Genomic DNA, 26,290 nt, shown 5'->3' on the forward strand with positions numbered 1-26,290 from the left:
TCTGAGCGGGGCTTAACTTACCTCTGGCTCATAGCCTTTCATGAGATTGCAGTCAAGCTGTAGGATGGAGATGCAGTCTCATCTGAAGGATTGACTCAGAAGAGAGATGGGTCTCCTTCCAAGCTCACTCACGTGGTTGTTGCTAGGCCTCAGACCCTCACTACAAGTGCCCATCTATAGGGTTGCCTCATGGCTTGGTGTTGGCTTTTCCTAGGGGCATGATTCAGGAGATAGTGAAAGAGAGCACCAAAGATGGAAGCCAGGGTCTTTATATAACCTAATCTTGGAAGTGACCTTCCATCATATTTGCTGTGTTATATTTGTTAGAGGTGAGTCAGTAAGTCGGGCCCACTCTCAAGGAGAATAAGTTACATGAGGGAATGACTACTGGGAGGCAGAGATCATTAGGGGCTGCCTTAGAGCCTGCCTAACACAGAAGGTAAGACATACCATAAGCAAATATTAAAAAATATAACATGTCAGATGGTAGTATGTGCAGTGAAGAAAAATAGAGCAGAATAAGGGAATTGAGACTGGTAGGATGAGAGTCTGAGTGCTGTTTTGGGTGGGGTAGTTTTGGGTGGGCTGTCTGATACAGTAACATTTGAACAGAGTTCTGAGGAAGATAAAGGGAGCAAGTGTGGATTCCTGAGTTGAATGATTAATTCCTGCTATTCATTCAAAGCAGCATGAATAGTAAATGAAATGCCTCAAGTTAGCAGCATGTTTGGCAAGTTTGAGGAATAGCACAGAGTCCAAGTGTGTGTTATGAAGGGGGAGAGAGGTAGAGAAGATGCAGTCAGAGAGTAATTGGAGTAGGGAAGACAGACTGTGCAGGGATTTTTGTCCATGAAAAGGATTTTTATTTCTAATTTGAGGAAGCCTCTGGAGGGTTTTGACTAGGGACAAAGAATAAAGAGTAAGGAAGAGTAGCAATGTACCAAGAGTTAATGGTTGTTACTTTTCCAGAATTGGTGAAGGATGTGAATTCTCATACAAGAGTTAGAAGGAGTCTTGAGTATAATAAATAAGAACAAATCATCACCTAGATACACTGTAGTAAAGCTGTACAGTCCCAGTGACAAAGAGAACTTCTTAAAAGCAACTAGAGAGAAAAGGATATCGTTTTGATTTACAGCAGACTTTTCAGCAGCAACAATCGAGGCTGAAAGACAATGGAACAAAGTGCTGTGAGGAAAAAACTGCCAACTAAGAATATCTAAACTAGCATTCAAGAGTGTGAGATCAAAGTAAACTATCTTTAGATATTAAGATAACTATCATTCAAGAGTGTGGGTGGAATAGTTTTTTCAAAGACTGACCCCTTAGGAAGTAGAAAATTGAATGCAGAAGGAAGGAGTGGGAGGCAAGGAGCAATGATACAATCTTTCTAAATGTTTTTTAATGTTTTTAAGTGGCTAATTTTGAGTAATTTTGAGTAAGAGTGTTTTCTATTTGTTTTTATGGTTTTTTTTTTGCATTTTTAATTTAAAAAGACTTTACAAATACGGAAATAAAGTACATTCTAAACAGGAACTGTTACTCTGATGCTATTATAAGTTTTTCTTACCCACATCAATGCAAGAACCCTATTAGCTAATAGTTTAAAATTGTAACAATAGCATTTATTGAACATTTAATAAACTAGATACTATGCTAAGCATTTTACATGTATTATCTGACTTAATCCTCAGTAGCTCTGTGAGATAGACACTATTGTTATTTGTCTTTTACAAATGAAGAAACCGATACTATGAAAGTTGAGTAACTTTGTGATAATAACACTAATTATTAAGTAGTACAGCTAGGATAATACCAGCTAGTAAGCTGCATGGCCAAAACAAGAACTCGGGGATGTCTGACCCTAGAGCTCACACTTTTAACTACTACACTGTTCTCTCTCTGCTTCTACTCAGTTTTTATTATTATGATAAAACTGTATCAAGTATTGAAGCAGTAAGTTAAACCAGGCTTCTCTTGAAAATGATGATTACTATTATAGAATTTTATAAATGAAAGGGATCTTAGTAAGCTAGTTCAGCTCCCTCATTTTATAAATGAGGAAACAGAGGTCCAGACATGTTAAATGACTTGTCCAAGGTTGTACAGGTGATAATAGCAACATCTAGAAGACAGGTTTCCTAACACCAATGTCATTAGTATTGTTTCCTCTAGAATCTGAGTATTTAGCCTCAAAGAAAAGTCAGGGTTCTTTTGGAACGGCTTAAGAAAATATATGTTTTGTCTAGGGATATTTATTTTATAAGCTGGTATTCATATACCAATATTTATTGATGAAAATGCCTTCCCTGGAGAAGAGTGGCAGACAGAACCCTTGGCCTCAAGTAACTTACAGTCTAGTGAGGATACAGAGGAGTAAAAACAAATTACAGTTCTGCATGTTAGGTTCTATGAGAGAGATAAAGGCATAATGGTCAGAAGAAGGACAATAAACCCAGTATTTGCAGTGGAGAGAAGCAAGGGCAGCTAGAGAAAGCTTCTTGGTGAAAGAAGTGTCTAAGATGAAACCTAAAAGACCGGTAAGAGTGTAGCAGCCAAGTTGGGGTGGGGAGGTATATGGAGGAGGAAGGGTGAAGCAAGTAGTAAGGGAGAAACCATGGAGCAAGTGCATGCTGGTGCCCAGGATGCTGAAGTGATCCATATAGCTAGTGAGAGCTTGCAGTGTAGGGGGAGGGATGGAACCTGGGGCCTGGTTGAATTGGTGGAGGATGAGGCTGGAGAGGTGAGAAAGGCCTAGACCCAGATCGTAACATGCTGCGGGTTAGATGAAGGGCTCCTGAAAACGTTCTGGCATGAGAGTGGCTAATCAGATTTTCAGTGAGAAAGATTAAGCGCTGGAGCAGTGAGGAGAATGGATTGCAGAGCTTGGGGGCTGGGTCTTGATGAGAAGTGCTGGTCCTTGAGGCAAACATATAACTGTGGTGGAGCAGCAGAAAGACTGAAGAAAGGTTTAGGAGGTGGAGAACTGACATGTGTTGGAGACTGGTGGGAGGTGTGGGAAGGAGAGCAGTTGGGCAGACACTGAGATGGGCAACATAGGGTGTGGGTCAGGTCTGAGGGAGATGATGATTCTAGTTTGGCGTATGCTGAATTTGGGAGGCAGTGGGCCATCCAAGAGCAGATCTCCAGTGGACAGCTATCTCAGTGGTGACAGAAAGCTGGATTTGGGGATTGTTGGCTTGAAAGGTGGACTTGAAGCCAGTGGAGAGAGGAGATCAACAAGGGCAAGAAAGTGGCCAGAGTGTGGGAGTGTCTTCGGGTAGCATGCTTCTTGGCGCCTGTAAGTAAAATGCATGTTCATAAATTCATTTATTTGATCAATAGCTGTATTCCTTTTAAAGTAATTACATATAAGCATTCCTTATTCAGTAATTGAAACATTATGAAGCATGTACAATTTTCTTATTACTCTGGGGAAGCTAACTCTTCTATTACAAAGGTTTGAGAAGTGGAGGTTTTTGTGTAATAAAAATGCCTTTCCTTTTTTTTTCCTTTTTAAAATTACGTAAGTAATACACAAACACATATATCCTTGTACCATCCAAAAAATACAGAAGTATAAAGAGTAAAATGTTTGTCTCTTTTACCTCTTTCCTCATGCTCTCTCCACCTAAGATCTTTTTAAAATGACGTTCCATGTACTGTCCCTACGAGAAGTTGTGTTCTGAATAGTCCAGGTTGGAAATTGGAGAATGTGATCCCTCACGTTTGTCTTTGACTCACAGTGACCACAGATAAGTTATATTAATGTTCAGTGATTGCCTCTCCAGGGGATGTACTTGCCTTTGCTCTCGGGATGGTCAACCTTTCCTTTACAGGAAGTCATTCAGTTGCATAGTTAATGGAGAGCTGAAACCCTACATCATGGACTTTGAGAAGCTCTACCAAAGCTAGACAGATGTGAATGAGGGAGCTCTTATGTCCAGGGTATAGAAACACACTGGCATGTGGATGCACACACACACACACACACACACACACACACTCTGATGGGATGTCTAAAAATTTGATGCCACACTGAATTTTTAGTGTTACTATTTGTATCAGTCTCTAGCTGATCAAAATAATTATCTTTAGGAAATTTTAGAAGTAGTCACGAGATGTTGCTCACTTTATTAGACTCCTAATTTTCCCAGTTTTACTTCATGCAATGGACCTAATTTCTAGAGTTGATGTTTGGCCATCATTTAGAGGTAGACCTAATTAGAAACATTGAAAAACTAATTGTGTCTAACGGACCTGTGAGGCATTGCTTCTACAGTGTTAAATATGCATGAAAATATGTGCTTGAGGAAGACTGTTACTTGGTAGAGAAGATGAGAAATGCCTTTGTCATTTAAAGCATACCACAGGATCTAGAATTTAAATGAAAAATTAGTCCAGAGCAAAAGGTACTTTTTTACCTGAAAGGGTACTTAATCTTTCTTGACAGATTGCTAATCTGTTTCTCTTGTGGTCTTCCCCATCTTGGTAAAAAAAAAGGTACCTTCATGAATTTAGTTGTTAAAGCCAGGAACCCGGGAGTCATTCTTAACAACTTTGTCCCTTGTGCCTAATTCACCAGAAGGCCTGCTGATTCTACCTCCAAGACAAATTGAAAACCCATCTTTACTGCCAGCACCCTAACATGCACCACTGTCACCACGGCCCAGGACTTCTGTAATAGCCTCTGCCTTCTCTCTCAGCTGCTACTCTTGCCCCACTCCCATCGCTTCTACACTGCAGCCAGAGTGATCGTTGTGGAAACGTAAACCCAACTATGTTACTCCCTCGCTTAGAATTTTTAAATGGCTTCCCATAGCACTTAGGTTAAAATGTTTAAATCCCCAACTCTGTCTGCCAGGCTGTGTGTAGCTAATTAACCTCATCATGACCCCTCTCACCTCTGTTGAGCACCATCCTTCCAGTTCCTGAAGGAGGTCATCCTTTTATTTGAACATAATTTTCTCTTTAGGCATCAAAATTTGTAGAGCATCTATGTTTCCTCCAGAAATAAGACTAAGTTTATGTCTGCAGCTCTTTCCCTGTTCCTTTGGTTCCCAGATTTTTTTTCAAAGTTTCTGATTAATTTTCTACATTATACCTCTTTTGTTTCAAGAATTCTTATTAGCAGTTGCACTTCACCTCACATCTATTTTATCAATAATTGTGGAACTTTAACTGTAAGTTTTTGTTTTCTTTGTTCAGCACTGCTTCTTATATCCCAAGTTGTCTTTTATTTTTTGGATTCAATTTAATCTGCTACAGTACAACTTTGAGTCTCTTCTCCTTACCCCCAAAATACACTGTGGTGAACGTCATGGAGCTCTTGTATTCCCCCAAATAACTTTCTTTTGCTTTCATACTTAAATGATAATTTTAGGGAAATATGAGATTCACTTTTAAAAACATCTTTCCTTTTAAGCTTTGTAGAAATTGCTTCATTTGTATTTTAGCATCTGGTGTTACAGATGAGAAATTTGATGCAAATCCAATTTTCTTTTTGTTATGATTAGCACCCTCCCTCCCCACAACCTTAGATTTCAGGATTCTCTTTATTTTTGCAACTTAAAAATTTTACCAAGTTGTATTTAGGTGTTTCTTGTTCAGTATTGTTATAAACCACTTGGCAGAGCCTTTCAACCTAATTCTCAAGTCTCTCTTCAACTCAGAGAAATTTGGTCCTGTTATTTCTTTGGTAATTTCTTTTCCTGTGTCCCCTCCTTTTAAAAAAATTAGACATACATTGAATCATCTAGATTTGTCCTCCTTTCCCCTCTCATATTTCCTATTTCTTGATTTGGGAGAATTCATCAGTTCAGTCTTCTAGGTCACTACTTGTGTCTTTGGTCATGCTCCTTTGCTATTCAGACCTCTGTTGAAGGATTAAAAAAAATTTTTTTTGGTAGTTTTATTTCTTTATTCCCCACTAACAACTTTTTAGTGTTGCTCCTCCTCCTTAGTATCATCATAGATCTTTCAGAGAATGCTAAACTTATTTTTTGCTTCTTTTGTTATTTTCATTTGTTCTTTCCTAAGGGTACATTAAATTACCTGGAGAGCATTTAAATACAAATGCCTGGACCTCTATTCCCTCTATAAATGCTGATTTAATTGGATTATAGTGGGATACAGGCAATTGGTATTTTTTAAAAATCTCCCCAGATGATTCTGATACGCATCCAGGGTTGAGAAGCCCGGTTGTGTGATCAGAGTGGTAACTGCAGTGGGTTTTCTCAACACAAGTGGGAATTATTATTCTTTCAGAAGTAAATTCAGAGTACAGGGGCTCTGGTCCTGCTGAGCACCGGGGATATCCCTCCAGGGTTCAGCTGGCTGCCTTCTGGGTGAGTGTATGCCTTGTCATTTGTGGGGCTCTTTCTTCATTTTCTAGTCCCAGCACCTATGTGGGTGGTCCGCTACAGTTGATCCCCCACTTTAGCTGTTCTTATAGCTTAGCCTTGCTGAGAACATTGGAGGATGCAGCTGTTCCACAGACTTAATTACTCTCCTGACAATCCCTGGCTCATTTCTACTTCCACATCCAGCTTCTGTTGTCTCTGAATTTCAGTTTGTTTCCCCCCAGGTTTCTGTGGGCACATGCACAGTTTTAGAGGTCCCTTCTTTTGCTTGGTTCAAATCAAAGCTTCCTCTACATGGTTAGCACTGCCATCATTCAGTCCTGATGGCTTTTTGGTTTTTGACTTAGAAGTCCTCATGCTGTTCTCCTGATGGCATCTTTCCTATTTATCCTGTGCTACTGTGAACTTATTCTTACCTTTGTGTTGTTATAAGATATTATTATTACTCTTTTTTTAAAATTTTTGTTTATTTTTTTTTTAAAAGACAGGGTCTCACTCTGTTGCCCAGGCTGGAGTGTAGTGGCACGATCATAGCTCACTGTAGCCTTGAACATCTGGGCTGAAGTGATCCTCCAGCCTCAGCTTCCTGAGTAGCTGGGACTATAGGTGTGCACCACCATACCTGGTTAAATATATTCTTGCTCTTATAAATTGAATGTCATTTTAAGAGAAGGGAGAAGTACGTTCTAATGCTTCATTATTTATGATGAACTAGAAGTCTTCAAACACTTGTTGGTTGCTTCTGAAAAGTGTCAGACATCCAAGGAATTTAGCAGACTATTTACAGAAGAGAAACTATAGGTGGTTTAACCAAATGGAAAACTACTTCATTCTATTAGTAAAAAATGTATTTAAAGTTGTAAGATAGCATTTTTCATGTGTCAAATTAGCAAAGTGTGATTTTTGTGTGTTGAGCAGGGGGAGTTATGGTGTAAGTATATGAGGGGTGGGGAGTGTATATGAGAAACAGAGAAAGAACTTAATGCCAGCAAGGGTGTGGAAGTACAGACGTTCTTATATACTCCTTGTGGAATGCGAAGTGGTACAATGCTCAGTGCAGTTTGGCAATATGGACCTTAAAAACTTTCATACTCTTTGACCCAGGAATTCAAATTCTGGCAGTCTATTCCAAGGAAATAATCATGGGTAAAGACAATTTACATACAAAGATATCATAAAGTAAATAAAAGCAAAAATAAACACATTCAAATGCTTGACACTGGGTAATGTTAAATTATGATATATCTATGCAGCTAACAAAATTCGACAAGCAAAATGAAGCTAACAAAAATAAATGTTTACAAAGATTTTAATGGCATGGGGAAAATGCTCATATAATGATGCTAAATGAAAAAAACATATACTCTAAAACAGATTTATCCAGAATATCAATTCTATAAGAAAACGTATATGCAAAGAAAAGTAAAAATTAGCAGTAATAATTATTCTTATGATCTAAATTATGTTTTTTCTTCTATAGTCTTATACTCTCCTATATCTTCCATATCTCTACAGTAAGTATATTATAATCAGGGGAAAAAATCAGTATTATTTTTTGAATTGCCAAGCTGTCCCACAGAGAAATATGGATGGTTCCATAATCACATGAAAATGTTTAACCTCAGTAGTGATTAAAAAATACAAAGAGTGCCCAAGAAATGGGCCTGAGAAATGCTTATTACATATATAGTATTTAAGTGAAAAAAGTACCAGTATGTATTGTATGACCCCAATTTGGTTAAAATTGTGTGTGTATATCAAAATGTTGACAGTGCTTATCTCTGAGTAGTGGATATTTTGGGGATGACCTTTAATTTTCTTATGATTTGGATTATGTGAATTTCCTTCCTACTATAATCTTATCTACTCTTTTATATTTTCCAGTTTGCCTATGTTGAATGTATAATGCTCTTATAATCAGGGGAATTTTTTTCAGGCATTAAAAAAATCAAATTTTTCCATCTTCTATACTATACTTTCTGCTCTTAAAACATACTTAAGGCCAGGCACGGTGGCTCACGCCTGTAATCCTAGCACTCTGGGAGGCTGAGGCGGGTGGATCGCTTGAGGTCAGGAGTTCAAGACCAGCCTGAGCAAGAGCGAGACCCCGTCTCTACTAAAAATAGAAAAAAATTATATGGCCAACTAAAAATCTATATAGAAAAAATTAGTGGGGCATGGTGGCGCATGCCTGTAATCCCAGCTACTTGGGAGGCTGAGGCAGTAGGATTGCTTAAGCCCAGGAGTTTGAGGTTGCTGTGAGCTAGGCTGACGCCACGGCACTCATTCTAGCCAGGGCAACAAAGCGACACTCTGTCTCAAAAAAAAAAAACAAAACAAAAAAAACATACTTAAAATATTTAACATGGTGGTTAGAGAAAGAGAAATTTGAGGGAATTCTCTATGCAATTCACTCTTAAGAATTAATTGAATTTGTTAATATAAATTTTCACGCTACTTTAAAGAGATTTAACTTTGTTTAAAGAGGTATAGTTGAATACTTCAAATATCTTACCTCTTTCTCAAAATGTTAGCCACATAGGTGCAATATGATGGAAAACTATCTTTGTGCCATTTTTAAAAAAATTTTTTTGACCTTTTTTATTTTTAAAAACCGAGGTATAATTTACATACTGCAAAATGTGCAGATTTTAAGTGTATAGTTCAGTAAGTTTTGGCAAACATTTGTACCCATGTAAACACCAGCACCATCAATATATAGAACATTTTTGTCACCCCAGAAAAATGCCCTTATGCTCCCTCTTGTCAGTATTCACCATTCAAAGGTAATCTCTGTTCTGATTTTTACCAGCATAAATTAATTTTATCTTTCCTAAAACTCCATAGAAATAGGATCATATATTCTCTTTTATAGCTAACTTTTGCTCAACATGCTTTTGAGATTCATCCATGATATGTGCATCAGAAACTTTATTTTTTATTGCTGACTAGTATTCCATTGTGTGAATACCACAATTTGTTTATCCATTCTTGTACTGACAGATATGTAGGATGTGTCCAGGTTTGCGCTATTTTAAAATCAAGGATGGTTAGTTTGTAGCTGTGTCATAAATCCCAACATGCCATCTTCTTCCCTTTTCCTGTCTAAAAGGCCTTGCTAACCAAGCATTTGCTCTGCAGTTAAGGGCTTGCTTTCAGGAGCTTGTAACTAAGACCACCTTGGAGAGAGCAGAGAACAAAACTAAAATGGGCCCACCAAGTCTTGGGCAGACGCTTCAAGAGTTCACCTCTTGGGCACAGAATGGCAGGCCTGTAAATTAACTGAAACCTCCCTTTACAGAAAGGAAAAAAAAAGAAAGAAAAGAGTGAGCAAGCTAAGCATTGAGAGAGCTCAGGGCACCCAGTTAGGGACCAGAGAGGCACCATCACATTGGATCGAATCACAGCAGTGGTTTTGAGATGGGAAGGTTACTCAGAATGCTGAGCCTTGACTATACTGACAGTGAGGCGGAGCACTTCCTTCCCGCAGCCAGTTTTGCAGCAAGTGTCACCGGAGCACCTGATCTGGGCTCCCTTCTGCTGGGGCTTCAGGCTAAGCAGCACCAGGATGTACTAAGCACTTGCTGTATGGCCCCTGACTGCTCCTCCAACACGAGCTACATAAAAAACTCACAGACTCTTAGGGGTGGGGGGCATGTGCTCGATAACTGGAAACAGAAAAATCTTACAGATGCGAGTGGCTATCATGCAATCAGGTATTCAGCACATCACCCAAGAGCAGGAATTCTGAGTTCTGGGTTTGAGACGTCTCTTTCTGTGATAGAGTAGGGCACAGCACCCCACCCCCCATCTCATTCCTTGTAGAGTTCATCTCCCTCTGTGCCACTACCAGCCAAAGAGTGGCCTTTGTTCTATTTCCTTGTGTACCTCCCCTGTATCCCCCCGCCCCCTGAATCTTGACACAGAGTTCGGGTTAACTGAGTGCAAGTAGAGCTGAGGAAATGTGGAGGGAGAAGTACAATTATTCAGTTAGCTTGTTGAAAACACTCTTAGAGGATGGGAAATTATGTGGGCCCTGGAGACAGGGCCCTCATTAGGCAGTGGCCAGACCTAAGAAGAGAAAGACCTCTACATTTGCCATGCTAAAAGGGCTTTCTAGTTCTGGAAGACTTTGTGGCAAAACTCATGCCACAAGAGTGAGTCTCCCACGGATGTTACACTGACCAGGCTTGCTAATTGTGCCGAAAGGATCCTTTGACTGCTTGGCATTAGACTCAGCCAGCAAGCAGTCCGCTCCATGTGCATCCTAGCTCAGCTCTTCCCCTCCCTGGACTGTTGTCTGTCTGTTGCATTACTGCATCGGGTTCTTACCTGATTATCTTCTGGCCCCCATTTCTTGCCCAGGCCTATTTTCTTTCCTTGCCCCCATTTTCCCTTGCCCTCTTCAATTTAAACTTTCTGGTTAAAAACAAAACAAAACAACAACAAAAAATAAACATTGGCTTAGAACTCTTTACTTTGCATTAGCTACCAAGCCCTGCCAAGGCACTGACCCTGAGCACCTGCCAGAAGATATTTTTATTGCCTTTAGTTTCATTATAGATGACAGAATACATGGAATTGGATTTCTTTTTCGCAGGATTTGGTTGCTAGTTGTTTATTTCAACACCAGATAGTACTTTCTCATTGAAGTTATTTATAGGCAATTTGATTCTTAAAATCCTTTCTGGTATTGCTGGATCAGCTCAGACTGTGAGTCTCACGTAGCTCATACATTGAGAGGAGGTGCAAACTGTTTGAAGCTTTGAAAAGTTGACACCAGATATCAGAACTGAAGTGATCACTGCTCTCAGACTTATAATCTGCTGGTCTCAAATGACTTTTACTTTTGGGGAATATACAATCTCCTTGAAATTGCTAGCTTTAGAAAACTCCACAGTTATTTTTCCTGGGTTATTGTGTCATCTTCAGTTCTAATTTTGATATGCGAGCACAGAACAGATTGTGTCTAGCCCAAGTTACCTTTATTATTTCCAGAGATTGTTCTCTCACAGACTTTAGCCAAAAATTTTTAGAGAAAAGACTTTTTAAAAAGTTTTCCTCCCCACCCCACACCCTGCCCAATTACAGTTGACACTTTAAGCTCTGACTACCCAAGCTGCCTTGCGCAAAAACTTTGGCAAAGTAGCTAATGTTTCATAATCAACCTTGGGGGATTTGAACTAAATAAAAGAGTTCCTGATACCATTCTGTGAAGTTCATTAAACAACTTTTATCAGTGAACATATAAGGTTCATGTGTATCATCTCCTTTACTAGACATTGAAGATAATCAAACTTAATTATTATATAAATCAGGGAAATGAAAATCCTTGAGTTCTAACCTTTTCCATAGCCAAAAGCAAACATTAAGACCCTGAATGCTTGATAGTCATTCTCTGGAGTATGAATATTGGAGCTCCATGGCAAGTGTAAACTTCATATTTGTGAATTACTCCAGGATGTTAGTAAATTACTGTAAAGATACAGACAACTAAAGGGAGTTTAGTGTATTACTTTATCCAGGACATTTTAAGAAAACATTATAGTTATAGAATTAAAATACATCCATGTTCATGGTTTAGAAGACTTGGTGTTGTAAAGATGGCAATACTACCCAAAGCAACTAAAGATTCAGTACAATCTCTACCAAAATTCCAATGGCCATTTGTGCAGAAATGAAAAAGCTGATCCTAAAATTCATGTGGAATTGCAAGGAACCCTGAGAATTAAAACAATTTTGAAAAAGAAAAAGTTGGAGTATTCATGCTTTTCAATTTCAAAAATCACTGCAAAGCTACAATAATCAAAATAGTGTTGTACTGGCATAAGAATAGACATATAGATCAGTGGAATAAAATTGAGAGTCCAGAAATAAGCCCATATATCTAAATCAATTGATTTTTGAGAAAGGTGCCAAGACCACTTAATGGGGAAAGAGTAATTTCTTCAACAAACGGCGCAGGGACACCTCGATATCTGCCTACAAAAGAATGAAGTTGGACCTCACACTACATACTAAAATTAACTCAAAATGGGTCAAAAACCTAATTATAAGAGCTAAAACTATAAAACTCTTAGAAGAAAACATAACGGTAAATCTTCATGGCCTTGGATTGATTTGGTAATGGATTTTTAGAAATTATACCAAAAGAAAAATATAGGTTAATTGGAGTACATCAAAGTTTAAAATTTTGTATCAGAGGACACTCTCAAGTTAGTGGGAAGACAACCTACAGAATGGGAGGAAATATTTACAAATCTGATCAGGGTCTAATATTCCTGATATATAAAAAACCGGTCATATATGCTAATCGTATCTTTCCTGACTTCATGGAATAATACATTGTCAAAGCTAAAACAAACAAACAAAAAAAAAGAACAGGAAAAACTGATCTTTATTTGGTTGCTTCTGGGTAGGGGGATTGTTTAGAAAGAGACATAAGCAATTATTCTGCAGTGTTGAAAATATTTTCCATCTTGACTGGGGCCTTGGTTGCGTGGGCACATCATTTTTCAAAACTCATAAAACTGTATACTTAAGATCTGTGAATTTACTGTATGTCAATTAAACCCCAACAAATATATACATTTAAAAAAAAACACCCAAACTTATAACAAAAAACTCAATTAAAATATGGTCAAAGGACTTGAATAGACATTATCTAAAGAAGATATAGAAATGACCAATAAACATGTGAAAAGATATTCAGCTTCATTGGTCATTAAAGAAATGCAAATCAAAGCCACGATGAGATACCATTTCACACATACTATGATGGCTATCATTTAAAAACAAAACAGAAAGAAAATTACAAGTGTTGGTGAGGATATAGAGAAGTTGGAACCTTGTACTTTCCTGGTGGGAATATAAAACAGTGAAGCCACTGTAGCAAACAGTTTGGTAGTTCCTCAAAAACTTCAATATATAATTACCATATGACCCGGCAATTCTACGCCTAGATAGGCACCCACAATAATTAAAAACAGATATTCAAACAAATACTTGTTCACTAGCGTTCATAGCAACACTATTCACAATAGCCAAAAGGTGGAATGTCCATCACTGGATGAAAGGATGAACAAACTGTGGCATATCTGTACAGAGGAATATTTTTCAGCTGTAAACAGGAATATAGTACTGATGTGTGCTACAGTGTAGATGAACTTTGAAACTTTATGCTAAGCCAAAGAAGGCATATGCAAAAGGTCACATTTTTTATTGCATTTATGTGAAATGTCCAGAAGAAGTAAATCCATAGAGACATAAAGCATATTAACGGTTGTCAGGGGCTGGAGGAGGGGGAATAGGAGTGACTGCTTAATGAGTACAGGGTTCATTTTGGAATGATGAAAATATTTTGAAAGTAAGTTGAGGTAATAGTTGCACAACATTGTGAATGTACTAAATGCCACTAAATTGTACATTTAAAAATGGTTAATATTGTATGTGAATTTTACCTCAATTTTAAAAATTACATCATACAGTTTCTGTGATCTCACAAATAATTGTGGCTTTGCTGTCATAGTTACCTTGTGACTGTTGGAACCCATGTGCTTTGTAGCATTAGTACATTGGGAAGTTCTTTTCAGCTGTGGGCAGGAAAACCTGAAGACAGACGATCCTAAGTGGGTTTCTCCCTAAAATAACAATTAAGGAATGTAGTTTCATTTTAAATTTTTGTTTGTTGAAGCTGGTAAAACTTCTTGAATGGGCCCTGGGTTGTTTTAAAATGCAATCTGGTCTGATATTGGTTGTTTTCTTCTTTTAATTTGAAAACATGTTTAAAATACCGTTATATTATTTGAAGATGGAATAATTTTTGGTTTTATGAAAATTTAAAGTAACTTTTAAAGAATCTAAGAAATACTCGTAGAATTGTAGTCAGATTTTTCTGATGGTTTTTTTGCTGCACTACTAGAGATTTTTGTGATACTTTCTAAAATCATTGCAAATGCTTTTTTATTGTCAGTGGAATTGGTGTCAGGGATAAGAAAATTCTATTTTCAGATCAAGCAGAGCTTGTACAAAATCTGAAAAAATAATTTCTTATTTTCATATCATATCGGTTTTATTTTTGAAGGAGGAGCCTTAGGTTGTATTCTGGCAAAAGATCTGAGATTGAGAAGAGCTTCTTACTCAGAAAGGTAGAAGTGCTTTGCCAATGATCATGATGTTTTTCTTTATGAACAAGACTGATACTTCTGGCTCAGTTAGTGCTGTGTTTTACTTGACTTGTTTCTCCAGCAGATATTTTTTGCTCGTTGTCTTGCATGCTCCCACTCGGCCCCTCTTATGACCCAATATGCGACATTCAGGCTAAAAACTGTAGCTGTGAAGCAAACAAAACTAATTGGTCTGTAGTGGATCGAACCCACAGCTTTTGACATCATTAGCACCATGTCCTAATCAACTCGACTAATGCCTTGCTTGAGCAAGGATTTTGCAATTTTAAAGCTAGAAGGGATCTGGTAAGCATAGTAAACTATCTGGAATAAAGGTAATAAGCTGAAGCGGTGAGTGAATGTAAGTGTTCAGCTTAAAATAATTGTTACTTCTGACTTCCACAAAATTAAGAGGATTTCTTTTGTGTGATGTTCATAGGATAATATTTTTAAGAAAAGGTCAGTTTTTAAGTTTTTCAATGAATTGTTAGGAAAAATTTTTAACAGGAGCTAAATTAACTCTTGTTCATTTAATTTTAACTAGACATTGAGCTACTTTCACTAGACATACCAGGACAGCAGTAGAAGAAAGTGAACTAGGTGGATGAGACTATAGTTTACAGCATAATTATATTTTCCTGGGGCCCTGTCTCTATGAAAAGCAGCACGGTGTATTTCCTTAGGTAATATACTTAATGGGTCTCTTCATCTGGGCGATTACAATAATAGAATCAACCTCATAGGTTCATCATAAGGATTGAATTAGTTAATGTAGTTGAAGCTCTTAGAACAGTTGCCTAGCACAGTGTAAACGACACATGTGTATGTGTATGTTATGTGTATATGTATGTTAAAGACATAAGAATGCTGGCATTAAGATAAGTAGGAGCTACTTTGATGAGGGATTCTTTTTTGAGGGACAAACCTGTTTACATTCATGGATGCTCATAGTTGTGACCCTGTCTAGTGTATCAATGCCTGGATGCCTTTGGAAGTTCTGAGACCCTCTGGTATAATACTCACCTGGGACCATTTTACCTCTAATAGGCCTCTCAACAAAAGAGAATTATTTGGGAAAAAATAAAGAACTCAAGAGCAGTGGTTTTTCCACTGTTCCCCAAGTAGTTTTAACATCCCATGAAGCATCTCTGGTGATTTGTTGAAAACATAGTTACTGTCTCATTCATTCACCAAGAATTACTGTGTGCCCACCATTGGCACTGGACAGAATGGGACGAAATAGGGATACCAAAGACAAAGATGAAGAAAACATAGTTCCTTGGCCTGGAACTCACAGTCTGAATCATTTTTGTACCTCTAGAATCCATACCAGGAAAACCCCAGGGCTTTGAATGGCAGAGCATCAGAAAATAGCATGTCCTTAAGGGTTCATATCCTTGCAGTTGTAAGGCCAACACATCAGTTAATATTATTATTTTTGCCAAGCCATTTCAAACTTAGCTAGGATAGGGGGATGGAAACTCATTGGTGGAAAGTGTTAAAATTACAGATATTAATGAATCATCTGTTATCAGAGACAATTGAGTTTGCTTTACTTACATTTATATGTTCTAGGTTCTACTATTAATAGCATTTTTTGATAGTTTTACATTGCTAGTTTGTTATTTTGATGACCTCTTTTTACTCTTCTTATCACCCTGGTTTTTCTGTTTATATATAGTTCTGGTGAAAATGAATTAGGAAGGGAGATTGAGATTGGATAACTCAGCTTCCTAGTGTATGTTTTCTCTTCTCCTGAAGTGATGATGTGTTGCTTTTTTTTATAGGACTGAATTGCAACTGCAGAAGCAACAAGTGACCCTTTTAAGATGCGTGTGGGGCTGCACAGAATGAAGAGGGAAACTGGAGAAAACAATGAAGTAAGGAAAAAGTATGTTTCACAGGCAGATAGCATGCTTCTGAATATTAACAAGCTTCTTGCAACATAAATTACCATAACTTTGTCATGTCTAAGTCTTTATAGCCATTTTTAGTCTTTGTATTGCTGTTAAACATTATTTTCTCTTCCTTTGGTTTTTATTGCTGAACTCTTTGATCAAATGATTCTTTTTTAGATTAATCAAAATCTGTATTGAATCTACAACTTAGGTGATTTCTTAGATCATTTGATAGGGATCTGTTATAACTTAGGTTGGTTGTTATAACTTGATCATTGGGTATCATGAAAGTAGAGTAGTGTGTTGTGTCTCTGTGATGTGCAGGTTGAGTCAAAGTGTTAGCTTTTAGTCTGAACATAAAACTTACATTTGTGCTTTATTAAACAACTGACTTGAAAAACTAGAAAACTAGTTTGAATACAAATTATCCAAGTCATATTCTCGGGCTACAGTATGTGTGGCACTGCGCACATCTCTGGGATCTCTGGAATAGGTTTTTTTTTAATGCTAAACAATACAGAAGACAAAGCAAACTAGCAAATAATCAGTGTAAATGGACATAGCCTTCATTTGATGAAATAGACATGCCCTAGTAAGCTTTTTAAAGAAAGCAAATCTTTTTTATTATTTTCCATTATAAATTTAAGAACCTTTCTCCAATATGCTGAATAGAAGTTTTTGTAAAGAGAGAGAAGGAAATAGAGGCAGTTATCCATGACATATGATGCTAGAAGTTCTGTACCACAACATCCTTAGACAACTCCATGGCAACATCACTCGTTCTCCACAAGCCTGGGGAACCACCAGCCCATGGGAATATTCCCATAATTGTAACTGCTGGGACTTTCTGCCTTGTGATGGGCATCTTCCTTGTGCTTCAGTAATGGATTGCACCAGGGCTATTCTTGGATATATGATATATTCCAGCTTGATCATTCTTTGACTTGGAGTCTTAAAGTTGAGTAAAACTATTTATTGGCTTTATTTACTTATTTATTTTTTTATGGTAGGGTCTTGCTCTGTCACCCAAGCCGTAGTTCAGTGGCATGATTATAGTTCATTGTAACCTCAAACTCCTGCCCCCAAGTGATCCTCCTGCCTCAGCCTCCTGAGCAGCTGGGACTACAGATGTGTGCTGCTATGCCCAGCTAATTTTTCTATTTTTTTGTAGAAACAAGGTCTTTCTGTGTTGCCCAGGATAGTCTCAAACTCCTGGCCTTAAGTGATCCTCCTGCCTCAGCCTCCCAAAGTGCTGGGATTACAGGCGTGAGCCATCATGCCTAGCCATGGCTGTATGTATCAATTCTTTAAACCAAAAATGTCATAAGACAAGTTTCTTGCGCACACATTTTCAAGTGCTTGCCCTCACACTGACTCTGCTTCATCACCTTGCTCTCTTGGCTGTGCTTCAGTCAACCCAGAAATGTTCCTGCTTCAGGGCCATTGTCCTTATTCCCTTTGCTTAGAACCCTCTCCTCCCAGATATCCACGTGACTCCTGCCTTCCTCCTCCTTCCAGTTTCTTCTCCAAAGTTACCTTCTTAAGGATGCCTTCCAGGGTACCCTCAGTTGAAAAAGGCACCTTATGATATCCTGGAATTACCCTGAGTATTATACACATACTTGTTTGATTGGCTGTCTCCTGGCCCTCCCTCCAAACCCACACACCTTCCCTGCCTGAACTCTCTGAGGACAAGAACTTTATCTCCAGGCTCTAAAACAATGCTGGAGAGTAGATGTTCAGTAAGTATTTGTTGAATGAATAAATGAAACATGGTTGTGTTAGGACAATGCAGTAGATTTGGAGATCATGTGATTGGGTTGAAAATGATTAACAGGGGGCCAGACTTGGTGGTTCAGGCCTATAATCCTAGTACTCTGGCAAGCTGAGGCAGGAGAATAACTTAAGGTCAGGAGTTCGAACCAGCCTGAGCCAGAGTGAGACCCCATCTCTACTAAAAATAGAAAAATGAGCCTGGCATGGCTGCTTGTGCCTGTAATCCCAGCTACTCGGGAGGCTAGGCAGGAGGATCACTTGAACCTAGGAGTTTGAGGTTGCAGTGAACTGTGATGACACCACTGCACTCTAGCCCAGACAACAGAGTGAGTGAGATCCTTTCTCCAAAAAAAGAAAAAGAAAAAGAAAAAAAAAAAAGAAAGAAAATGATTAACAGGGAAAATGTTGTAGAAGTATCTTAAACTACATATTAAAAATCTGACAAACAACAGGGCTTAAAAACCATTGTCAAAAATCTCCCTTTGATCTAGGTGATTTAAGCCACTTCAGGAATGTAAGTGTCAGAGCAGATATTTATATTTAAAAAACAGACATAAAATATTACTTAAACAGAAATGTCTAGTAAAAGATTGTAGATGGTAAAAGATTGGGAGGTAAGCAAAAGAGTTAGAGTGGTTAAGATGGGAGGTGACTTGAAAGAGGAATCCCATGGTCAGGGTAGAGGGTGACAGGTGAGCCATAGCAATGCCTGTGGGGTCAGGAAACGGGTAGCATGGGAACATTATCTGTGGTTGTAGTGGGGGGAAGTTTATGGGAAGGGCAAAGCCAAATTGGAGTCAACAGAATTTTCTTCGGTGTCACTCTCTGCACCTATTACCTGACAACGCTGAGCCATCTTGTCTAGCTCTAGCTTACCTCATGTTTTGTTTATTCTGCACATCATGCTTTTTCTATTTCACCTTTGAGATCTTTTAAACTTAATCTCTTACCTTTAGAGGCACATGCCATTTGATTTCATCAATTGCATTTCTAGGACTTTATCTCACATATGACCTCATACAGGTATGCAGGTACTCCTGTATCACCTCAGCCTCTATTAAATCTTCGTGCATGCTTCCTACCTCAGTAGAACTTGGACAGAGATTAATTATTTCTCACTGCCATTATTCTGTTGTGGGCATGGGTCCCATCCCTCTCCGCTGGCTCCAGTCTTGACTGCCTGCCTCTTTACCTAAACTGCAGTGGACTGGAGGCACTTGAATAGGAACTATGTCTCCTCTCAGTTTTTTTCTTAAGAATTTCTGTTTCTTATGGGAGTCTTTCTTTTCTTCTTTCCAAGTATCATGAATGGTTATACTTTTTGCATTGCATTTTTTAGATATTTAGATAATTAACTATATAGTAGTGGATATCTCTACTTGGCTTCACATTAAAATGACTTCAGAAGCTTTATAAAGTATTAATGCCTGGTCCCACCCTCGAGATTCTGAGGCAGTTTTATGAGGTGAGGAGTGGGCATCAACATTTTAAAAGCTGCCTGATGATATTCGTGTTTGCTCAAGTTTGAGAAGCAGGAATACTATTGATTTTTCTATATTGGTGATGACTTTGGTCACTTTAAACTCACCATGACCATTTAAGTGATTCCTTTGGGTTTTGTAAGTATGAAATGGTGTTATATATAAAAATATTTTGTCTCTGCCTTTACTGTATTTGTAACTCTCATTTGTTTTTATGTTGCTTTGTATTGGGAGGAACTTCTGATACTATATTAATTAACAGTGATGATAAAATGCTTCTTCATTTTGTGCCTATTTTTAATGATTGTGTAGCTTGTTTTTTCCCTTGAAGTATAATATTGACACTTGGTTTTACATAGATATTTTAATCAGGGTAAGAAAGTATACCTTTATTAGTTTTAGAATTTATTTTTTTATTTTTTTATTTTTTTAAATTTAAAAAAAAAATTATTAGTTGTCCATATAATTTCTTTCTATTTTTTAGTAGAGATGGGGTCTCGCTCTTGCTCAGGCTGGTCTCGAACTCCTGAGCTCAAACGATCCGCCCACCTCGGCCTCCCAGAGTGCTAGGATTACAGGCGTGAGCCACTGTGCCCGGCCTAGAATTTTTAAATTAAGAATAGGTGTTAGATTTTAACAAATGAATTTCTTGGTATCTGTTGACATGACACAATTAAGAAATTTAATCTAGTCCTAGATTCCATTTACTGTTATTTTCTTTTGAATTTTTGAGCATGAATTTTGAGTGAGATTTATCTATAGTTTTCTCTTTTTGCATTTTCTTTAGCCAGTTTTGGGGTCAGGCTAATAGAGTAAACTAGATAACCTATATATTGACCTATTTTAGGCATGATTTCTATAACATGTGAGTTATTTGTTTCTGGAGAGTTTGAAAGGATTCACTAATAAGCCATCAGAGGCTAACTGCTTTTTGGAGTTATAGTTATTTGAGTTTTTAAAAGATGTTGGTCTACTTAGGTATTGTAATTTTGCCAGTGTTAGAATTTTGCATTTTTAATAGAAAATCCACGTAGTTTTATCCAAATTTATTAACACACATAATGTTCTCTTAAAATTTTATTACTTCTTTTTGTGCCTATTTTTCTAATTTTTTGTGTTTCCTTTTATATAATTACATTTACCAATAGTATCACTGTTAGTCTACTAATAGAAACTTTCAGTTAAAATTTAAAACTTTTTTTTCTTTTTTTTTTTGAGACAGAGTCTCACTTTGTTGCCTGGGCTAGAGTGCCATAGCGTCTGCCTAGCTCACAGCAACCTCAAACTCCTGGGCTCAAGTGATTCTACTGCCTCAGCCTCCCGAGTAGCTGGGACTACAGTCATGCGCCACCATGCCCGGCTAATTTTTTCTATATATATATATTTTTTAGCTGTCCAAATCATTTCTTTCTATTTTTTTGAGTAGAGATGGGGTCTCGCTCTTGCTCAGGCTGGTCTCGAACTCCTGAGCTCCAGCGATCCGCCCGCCTCGGCCTCCTAGAGTGCTAGGATTACAGGCGTGAGCCACCGCACCCAGCCTAACACTTTAAAAAATACAACAAGAAGGCCAGGCACGGTGGCTCACGCCTGTAATCCTAACACTCTGGGAGGCCGAGGCGGGTGGATCTCTGGAGCTCAGGAGTTCGAGACCAGCCTGAGCAAGAGCGAGACCCTGTCTCTACTAAAAATAGAAAGAAATTATCTGGCCGACTAAAAATATATATAGAAAAAATTAGCCGGGCATGGTGGCGCATGCCTGTAGTCCCAGCTACTTGGGAGACTGAGGCAGTAGGATCGCTTCAGCCTAGGAGTTTGAGGTTGCTGTGAGCTAGGCTGACGCCACGGCACTCACTCTAGCCCAGGCAACAGAGTGAGACTCTGTCTCAAAAACAAAAACAAAAACAAAACAATACAAAAAGACAGAGTGAAAAGTCACTTTCCCATTCACTCCTGTTCCTGGGGCAAACAGTTCCCCTCTCATAGGCAGCAACTCCTGCCAGTTTTTTATGAATCCTTGCAAAGCATTTTGGTTTTCACTTTCAAAATATCTAATTTCTTTCTTTTTAATAAAAGCTCCTCTAAATTCTTTTGTTTGTTTCACAAGATTATTAGTTGTCTAGTTTTAATTTTTGTTTTTTGATAACACTTAAAGCAATGCTTGTCTTCTTTTTTTCATAATCCCTAGATTTCTTGTGTAATAATTTTGTTACTTTTTAAATTTCATTATTATGTCACAGCTTATCTCTCTCTCTCTTTTTTTTTTCTTTGAGATAGAGTCTCACTCTGTTGCCTGGGCTAGAGTGCCGTGGCATCAGCCTAGCTATCTCCCCCCATCCCCAGTCATGTTTTCCTTTCACATTTTATATTTGTTCTATGCAGTGTACTAATTCTTCTGAGCTTCAGTCTGGTGTTTTGATTCAGTCAATTAGTTAACAACCACTGAGTCCTCACTCTGAGCTGCTGAACCTTGAGCTAGGTGCAGGAGACACAAAGGTAAAGGCAATTCCGTCCCTGCCTTGACAGTCCCCTTTCTGGTTGAGGAGGTGGCATGACGTGCAAATCAACCGACAGTGGCAAAGGACGTGATGTGTCAGGTATATAGTAGATGCAGAGAAGGGAGGGAGTAACACTTGGTGAGTTGGCACAGGCGTCCTGGGAGCTGAGTGTTACTGTATGTACCAGCAGGGCTTTGTGAGACAGAGGCTAGAGGGAGAGGGCAAAAGTCCGAAGGTGCACAGGTGCATCACCCTGTCCTTGGAAAGTGGCTGGAGATGAGACTTGACAAAGGGCTGTTGGGGTCAGAAGTGAACCACCTGAATGCCTGGCCAACAAGTTTCAGTTTGTATCCTGTGGGCTGCACCACAGCGGGTGTAAAACAGGGGCACACCCTGCTCTAGTTCGTTTTTAAGACGATATCTCTGTCATGTGAAGCACAGCCGGAGGGAGGGCAGTTAAGTGGCTATGGCAGTTCAGATGAGAGGTGAGGGCAGCTTGAACAAGGAGGTAGCAGTCATGATGGAGAAGAGGAGATAAGGCATTTTGAGGCAGAATCTGGAAATACTAGTGCCTGACGTGGTGGAGATTGGGAATTAGGGGATTCCTCAGAGGGGTTTTGATTGTTAGTTTAGGAAAGGTGATGATAGATGGTGGAACTATTGACCAATTTAGGGAGTGGGGTAAAGGCTGTGGAGGGGGCTGCAGAGGCTAATTTGGAGAGAGGCATAGGAGAGTTTATTGTAGGACTTGCTGAATTTAAGAAACCTTCAAGATGTCTAGGAAAACATATCTCAGCGCAATTGGAAACGTGGGTTAGAAACTCAGGTGAGATGTGAGGGCTGGAGATACAGGTGTGAGACTCACTTGTACCAAGGAGGATACTGAAGCCATAAGAAGTTATAAAATCCCCCCAACTAGAGCATGTAGGCAGAAAATAAAAGATCTTAGGATGGGCTTTTGGCAAAGGGCAGCCTTGATGTGCAGGAAATTAAAACATACTGAGCACTGTGATGTGTGTCCAGCACGGGGAGGCTAGAGCTTTTTCAGATGGCTTGCTTTATCTTCTCAGCAGCCCTGTGCATGGAAATTATTATTACTCTACTTTGTGGGCCAGGAGACTAAGGCTAGTTACTAAGCTAGTAAGTGTGATTGCAAACCAGGCTGGAATGCCAACTCCATGCTAGAGGAAGAAGTAGAGGAGATGCAGGAAAGTGGTATGGAAGAGATGATTTCCTACGAGAGAAATCAGTACTGGCCACTCATTCAGAGATCTGGTAGCATAAAGAGAAGCTAATTCACTGGCTCTTTCAATTAGAAAACTGACAGTGATGCCGGCTCGCTCAGTTCCCCCAGAGTATGTGAGTCAGCTCCACTAGAGTCGGGAGGTGAGGGAATGCAGATTGACTGCAGCTCTTAGAAACAGTTTGGTGGTGGAGGAATGATGAGGCCACCTGGTCTGGGGAGAGGGGGTGGCATAATTTTTGTTTGTTTACAGATGACAGCTTGAGGTATTTTGATTCATTCAGCTTTTTTTCTTTGAGGTCTTATATCTTAGATTGTCTTGTTTCTAGACTTCTGGTACTAAAAAAAAAAAAAATCAAAAGTAACTTTGCTGGATTCCCATTCATGTAATCTACTTGTTTAATTTGCCTGCTTGGAGTTCTTTTTTTTCTCTTTTCCTTCCTTCTGCACCATTGTTTTCAGATGTTTCCAGGCTGTGTCTTAGAGACCCTCTTTGAGCGCTAATTAAGTGTGAGACCCTGGGAGCGCTTTCTTCTCTCAAGTCTTTCCGTTCTGGAAGTGGTTTTCTTCTGTCGTTTGAATCTTTGGTTCAATTCAGCTTCCTCCAGAACTCTAATTCATAGGTTGTGTCTCCTCCAGATGACAGTTTTCTCATGCATTTTTTCCACAACAGGCGGGTGTGGTGCTAAGAGTATGGGCTCTGGAACCAGGCTGCCTGGGTTCAAATCCTGGCTCTACCAAGTATTAGCCGAGTGACTTTGGGCAAATTATTGGTTTCTTTGTGCCTCAGTTGCCTCATCTGTAAACTAGAAGCAATAATAGTACCTACTATCAAGGGTTGTGGGAGAGTTATGTGAGCTGCTGCTTGTAAAGTGCTTAGAATGAACAGTGTCCAGTGTGTGTTGGGTGCTCTACCATTGTTAGTTGCTTGTGTTGTCATTCTTGTTGTTCCCGGGGTAATAGTAGGAGAAATGATCTATTCCTCACTGGCATTTGGACCATATAAATAAGTGATAAATTTTTACACTGCTGGAGCCTTACTTGATGAACTAGAAGTAGGCAAATCCTGGGGATCAGTAGTATTCCCCTCAAAGTTTTAAGGAATTCAGCAAAGAACAATTTTAACCTTGGTCCAGATGTGGCATCTGGAGTTGCAGTTGTCCACTGTGTGATCTCACTCTCCCTATGGCAGTGTTCAATTGATATCCCTTAAAAACAGGCCATAAAATTTTTATTTCCACCTTAGAGAATAGCTCTTCCAAAAATTTTTAATTTTTGCTTTTATAGCTGTCCAATCATCTCATCTGCAGAAAACACTTTCGTATGTAATGTATATGCCTATCTTATTTCTCTTGTCTTGTTGTGTTGACCAGAACTCTAAAAAATATTTGAGATGGCAATAGTATCTTCTGTCCCCTTTTTTGACATTTGGCTTAGGAGAGATGTACTGTATCATCTTGTCTTACCCATGTGCCTTTTGTTCTAAGTATTTTTATTAGGAATGAATGTTATCAAATGACTTTCTTGCATCATTATATTTATCTCATTTGACTTTTTGATTTTGTGTCATATTTATCTTAACTATCATTCCATTCTGAGCTAAATCCTTAAATTATTTTTGCCAGTCACTAAAAAGTTTTAAATCTATATTCATTCAGAGTTGTTACCTATAGCAAGGTTATTTTTTTTTTATCTTATTGGGGTTTTTTAAAGTAACATACCCTTTTTAAAAAGTTCAAATAATATAATGTTTGTAGACTAAATAAAGAATAAAACTCGCCTGATAATCCTCTTTTCACAGAGTAATGTTGAGTTTATCATGAAACTTTTCAGATTTTTTTCTGTGTATTCACATACATATAGAGGTGTCTCTCTCTCTCCCCTCTTTTCTTCTTCTTTCCTCCCCCTCTCTCCCTACTCCCCTCCCTCCCTTATCTTACCAAAAATGGAATCATACAATGTCCTGAAACTTTGTTTTTCATTTAATACTATATCATGGGCATCTTTCTATGTCTATGTATATATATCTACTTCATTTTTTGTAATACCTATAGGGTATTGCATAATGTTGAACGGTCATAATTTATTTAGCCAGCCAGCCCCTTTTTGGATGGATGTTTAAATTTTTTGCTAACACCACATGAAACATCTTGGCATATGTTTATATGTACAAGTATTCTATAGGATAGATTACTAGAAACTGAATTGTCAATCAAGGGTTATAAATAGAATGTGGTTTTCTAACCTAGTCTGGGAGCCCCTATAGTTGTATGCAAAATGGGTTGTGTATTACCTATTGTGCATTTTCCTAGAATGAGAGTCTATATATCTAGACTTACAAAGAAGTCATTGGCTCAAAAAGGAAATAATTACCAGCACACAAAATTAAGTAACTTTCCTGAGGTGATATCTGACTCCAGTGATATTAAAAAAGGAAAAAAGGTTCAGATATACATCAAACTATCTATAAGTGCTGATCTCTTAAAGGTGGGGTTATGGGAGCTCCACAAGGACTTTTTTTTTTTTTTTTTTTTTTACAGTGAAGATGTGTTATTTTTATAAGCAGAAGAAAAGTAAAACTCACTGAACAAACAAAAAAGTAATAACAGAGTGCTTGCATGACAGAAATAGTAAGGGGAAATCATATCAACTAATCTTTTGGGGTTGTTAAGGAGAGTGAGCAGGTTTGTGAATGAGGGAGCCAGTAGTCCTTTAAGAGACCTTTGAAAGAATTTGTGTAGTCTCAAATAAACTGCCTTAACATGTTTATTAACTGTAAAAAGGAAAGGTAGTAACTTTATAGTGGAGAAACCCAGCAGAAGCTGCCTTAACCAAGTGATCAGAACCAACATCACCAGCAATAAGACCTA

At 38.4% G+C, this 26,290-nt stretch overlaps 1 protein-coding gene across 2 annotated transcripts in view; it reads left to right on the forward strand.

Annotated features, from left to right (window-relative positions):
• The window catches only part of ZHX3 (zinc fingers and homeoboxes 3), a 109,172-nt gene that overhangs the window by 31,590 nt on the left and 51,292 nt on the right, over nt 1–26,290 (forward strand). The window contains exon 2 of one of the 2 annotated variants that reach the window (XM_069496401.1): nt 16,315–16,418. The gene's annotated coding sequence lies outside the window, so the exon portion shown is untranslated. The remainder of the gene's footprint in view (nt 1–16,314; nt 16,419–26,290) is intronic. The other variant, XM_069496402.1, reaches the window with a different exon arrangement.

Source organism: Eulemur rufifrons, chromosome 20 (assembly GCF_041146395.1).
Source record: "Eulemur rufifrons isolate Redbay chromosome 20, OSU_ERuf_1, whole genome shotgun sequence".
Classification (NCBI taxonomy): domain Eukaryota; kingdom Metazoa; phylum Chordata; class Mammalia; order Primates; family Lemuridae; genus Eulemur; species Eulemur rufifrons.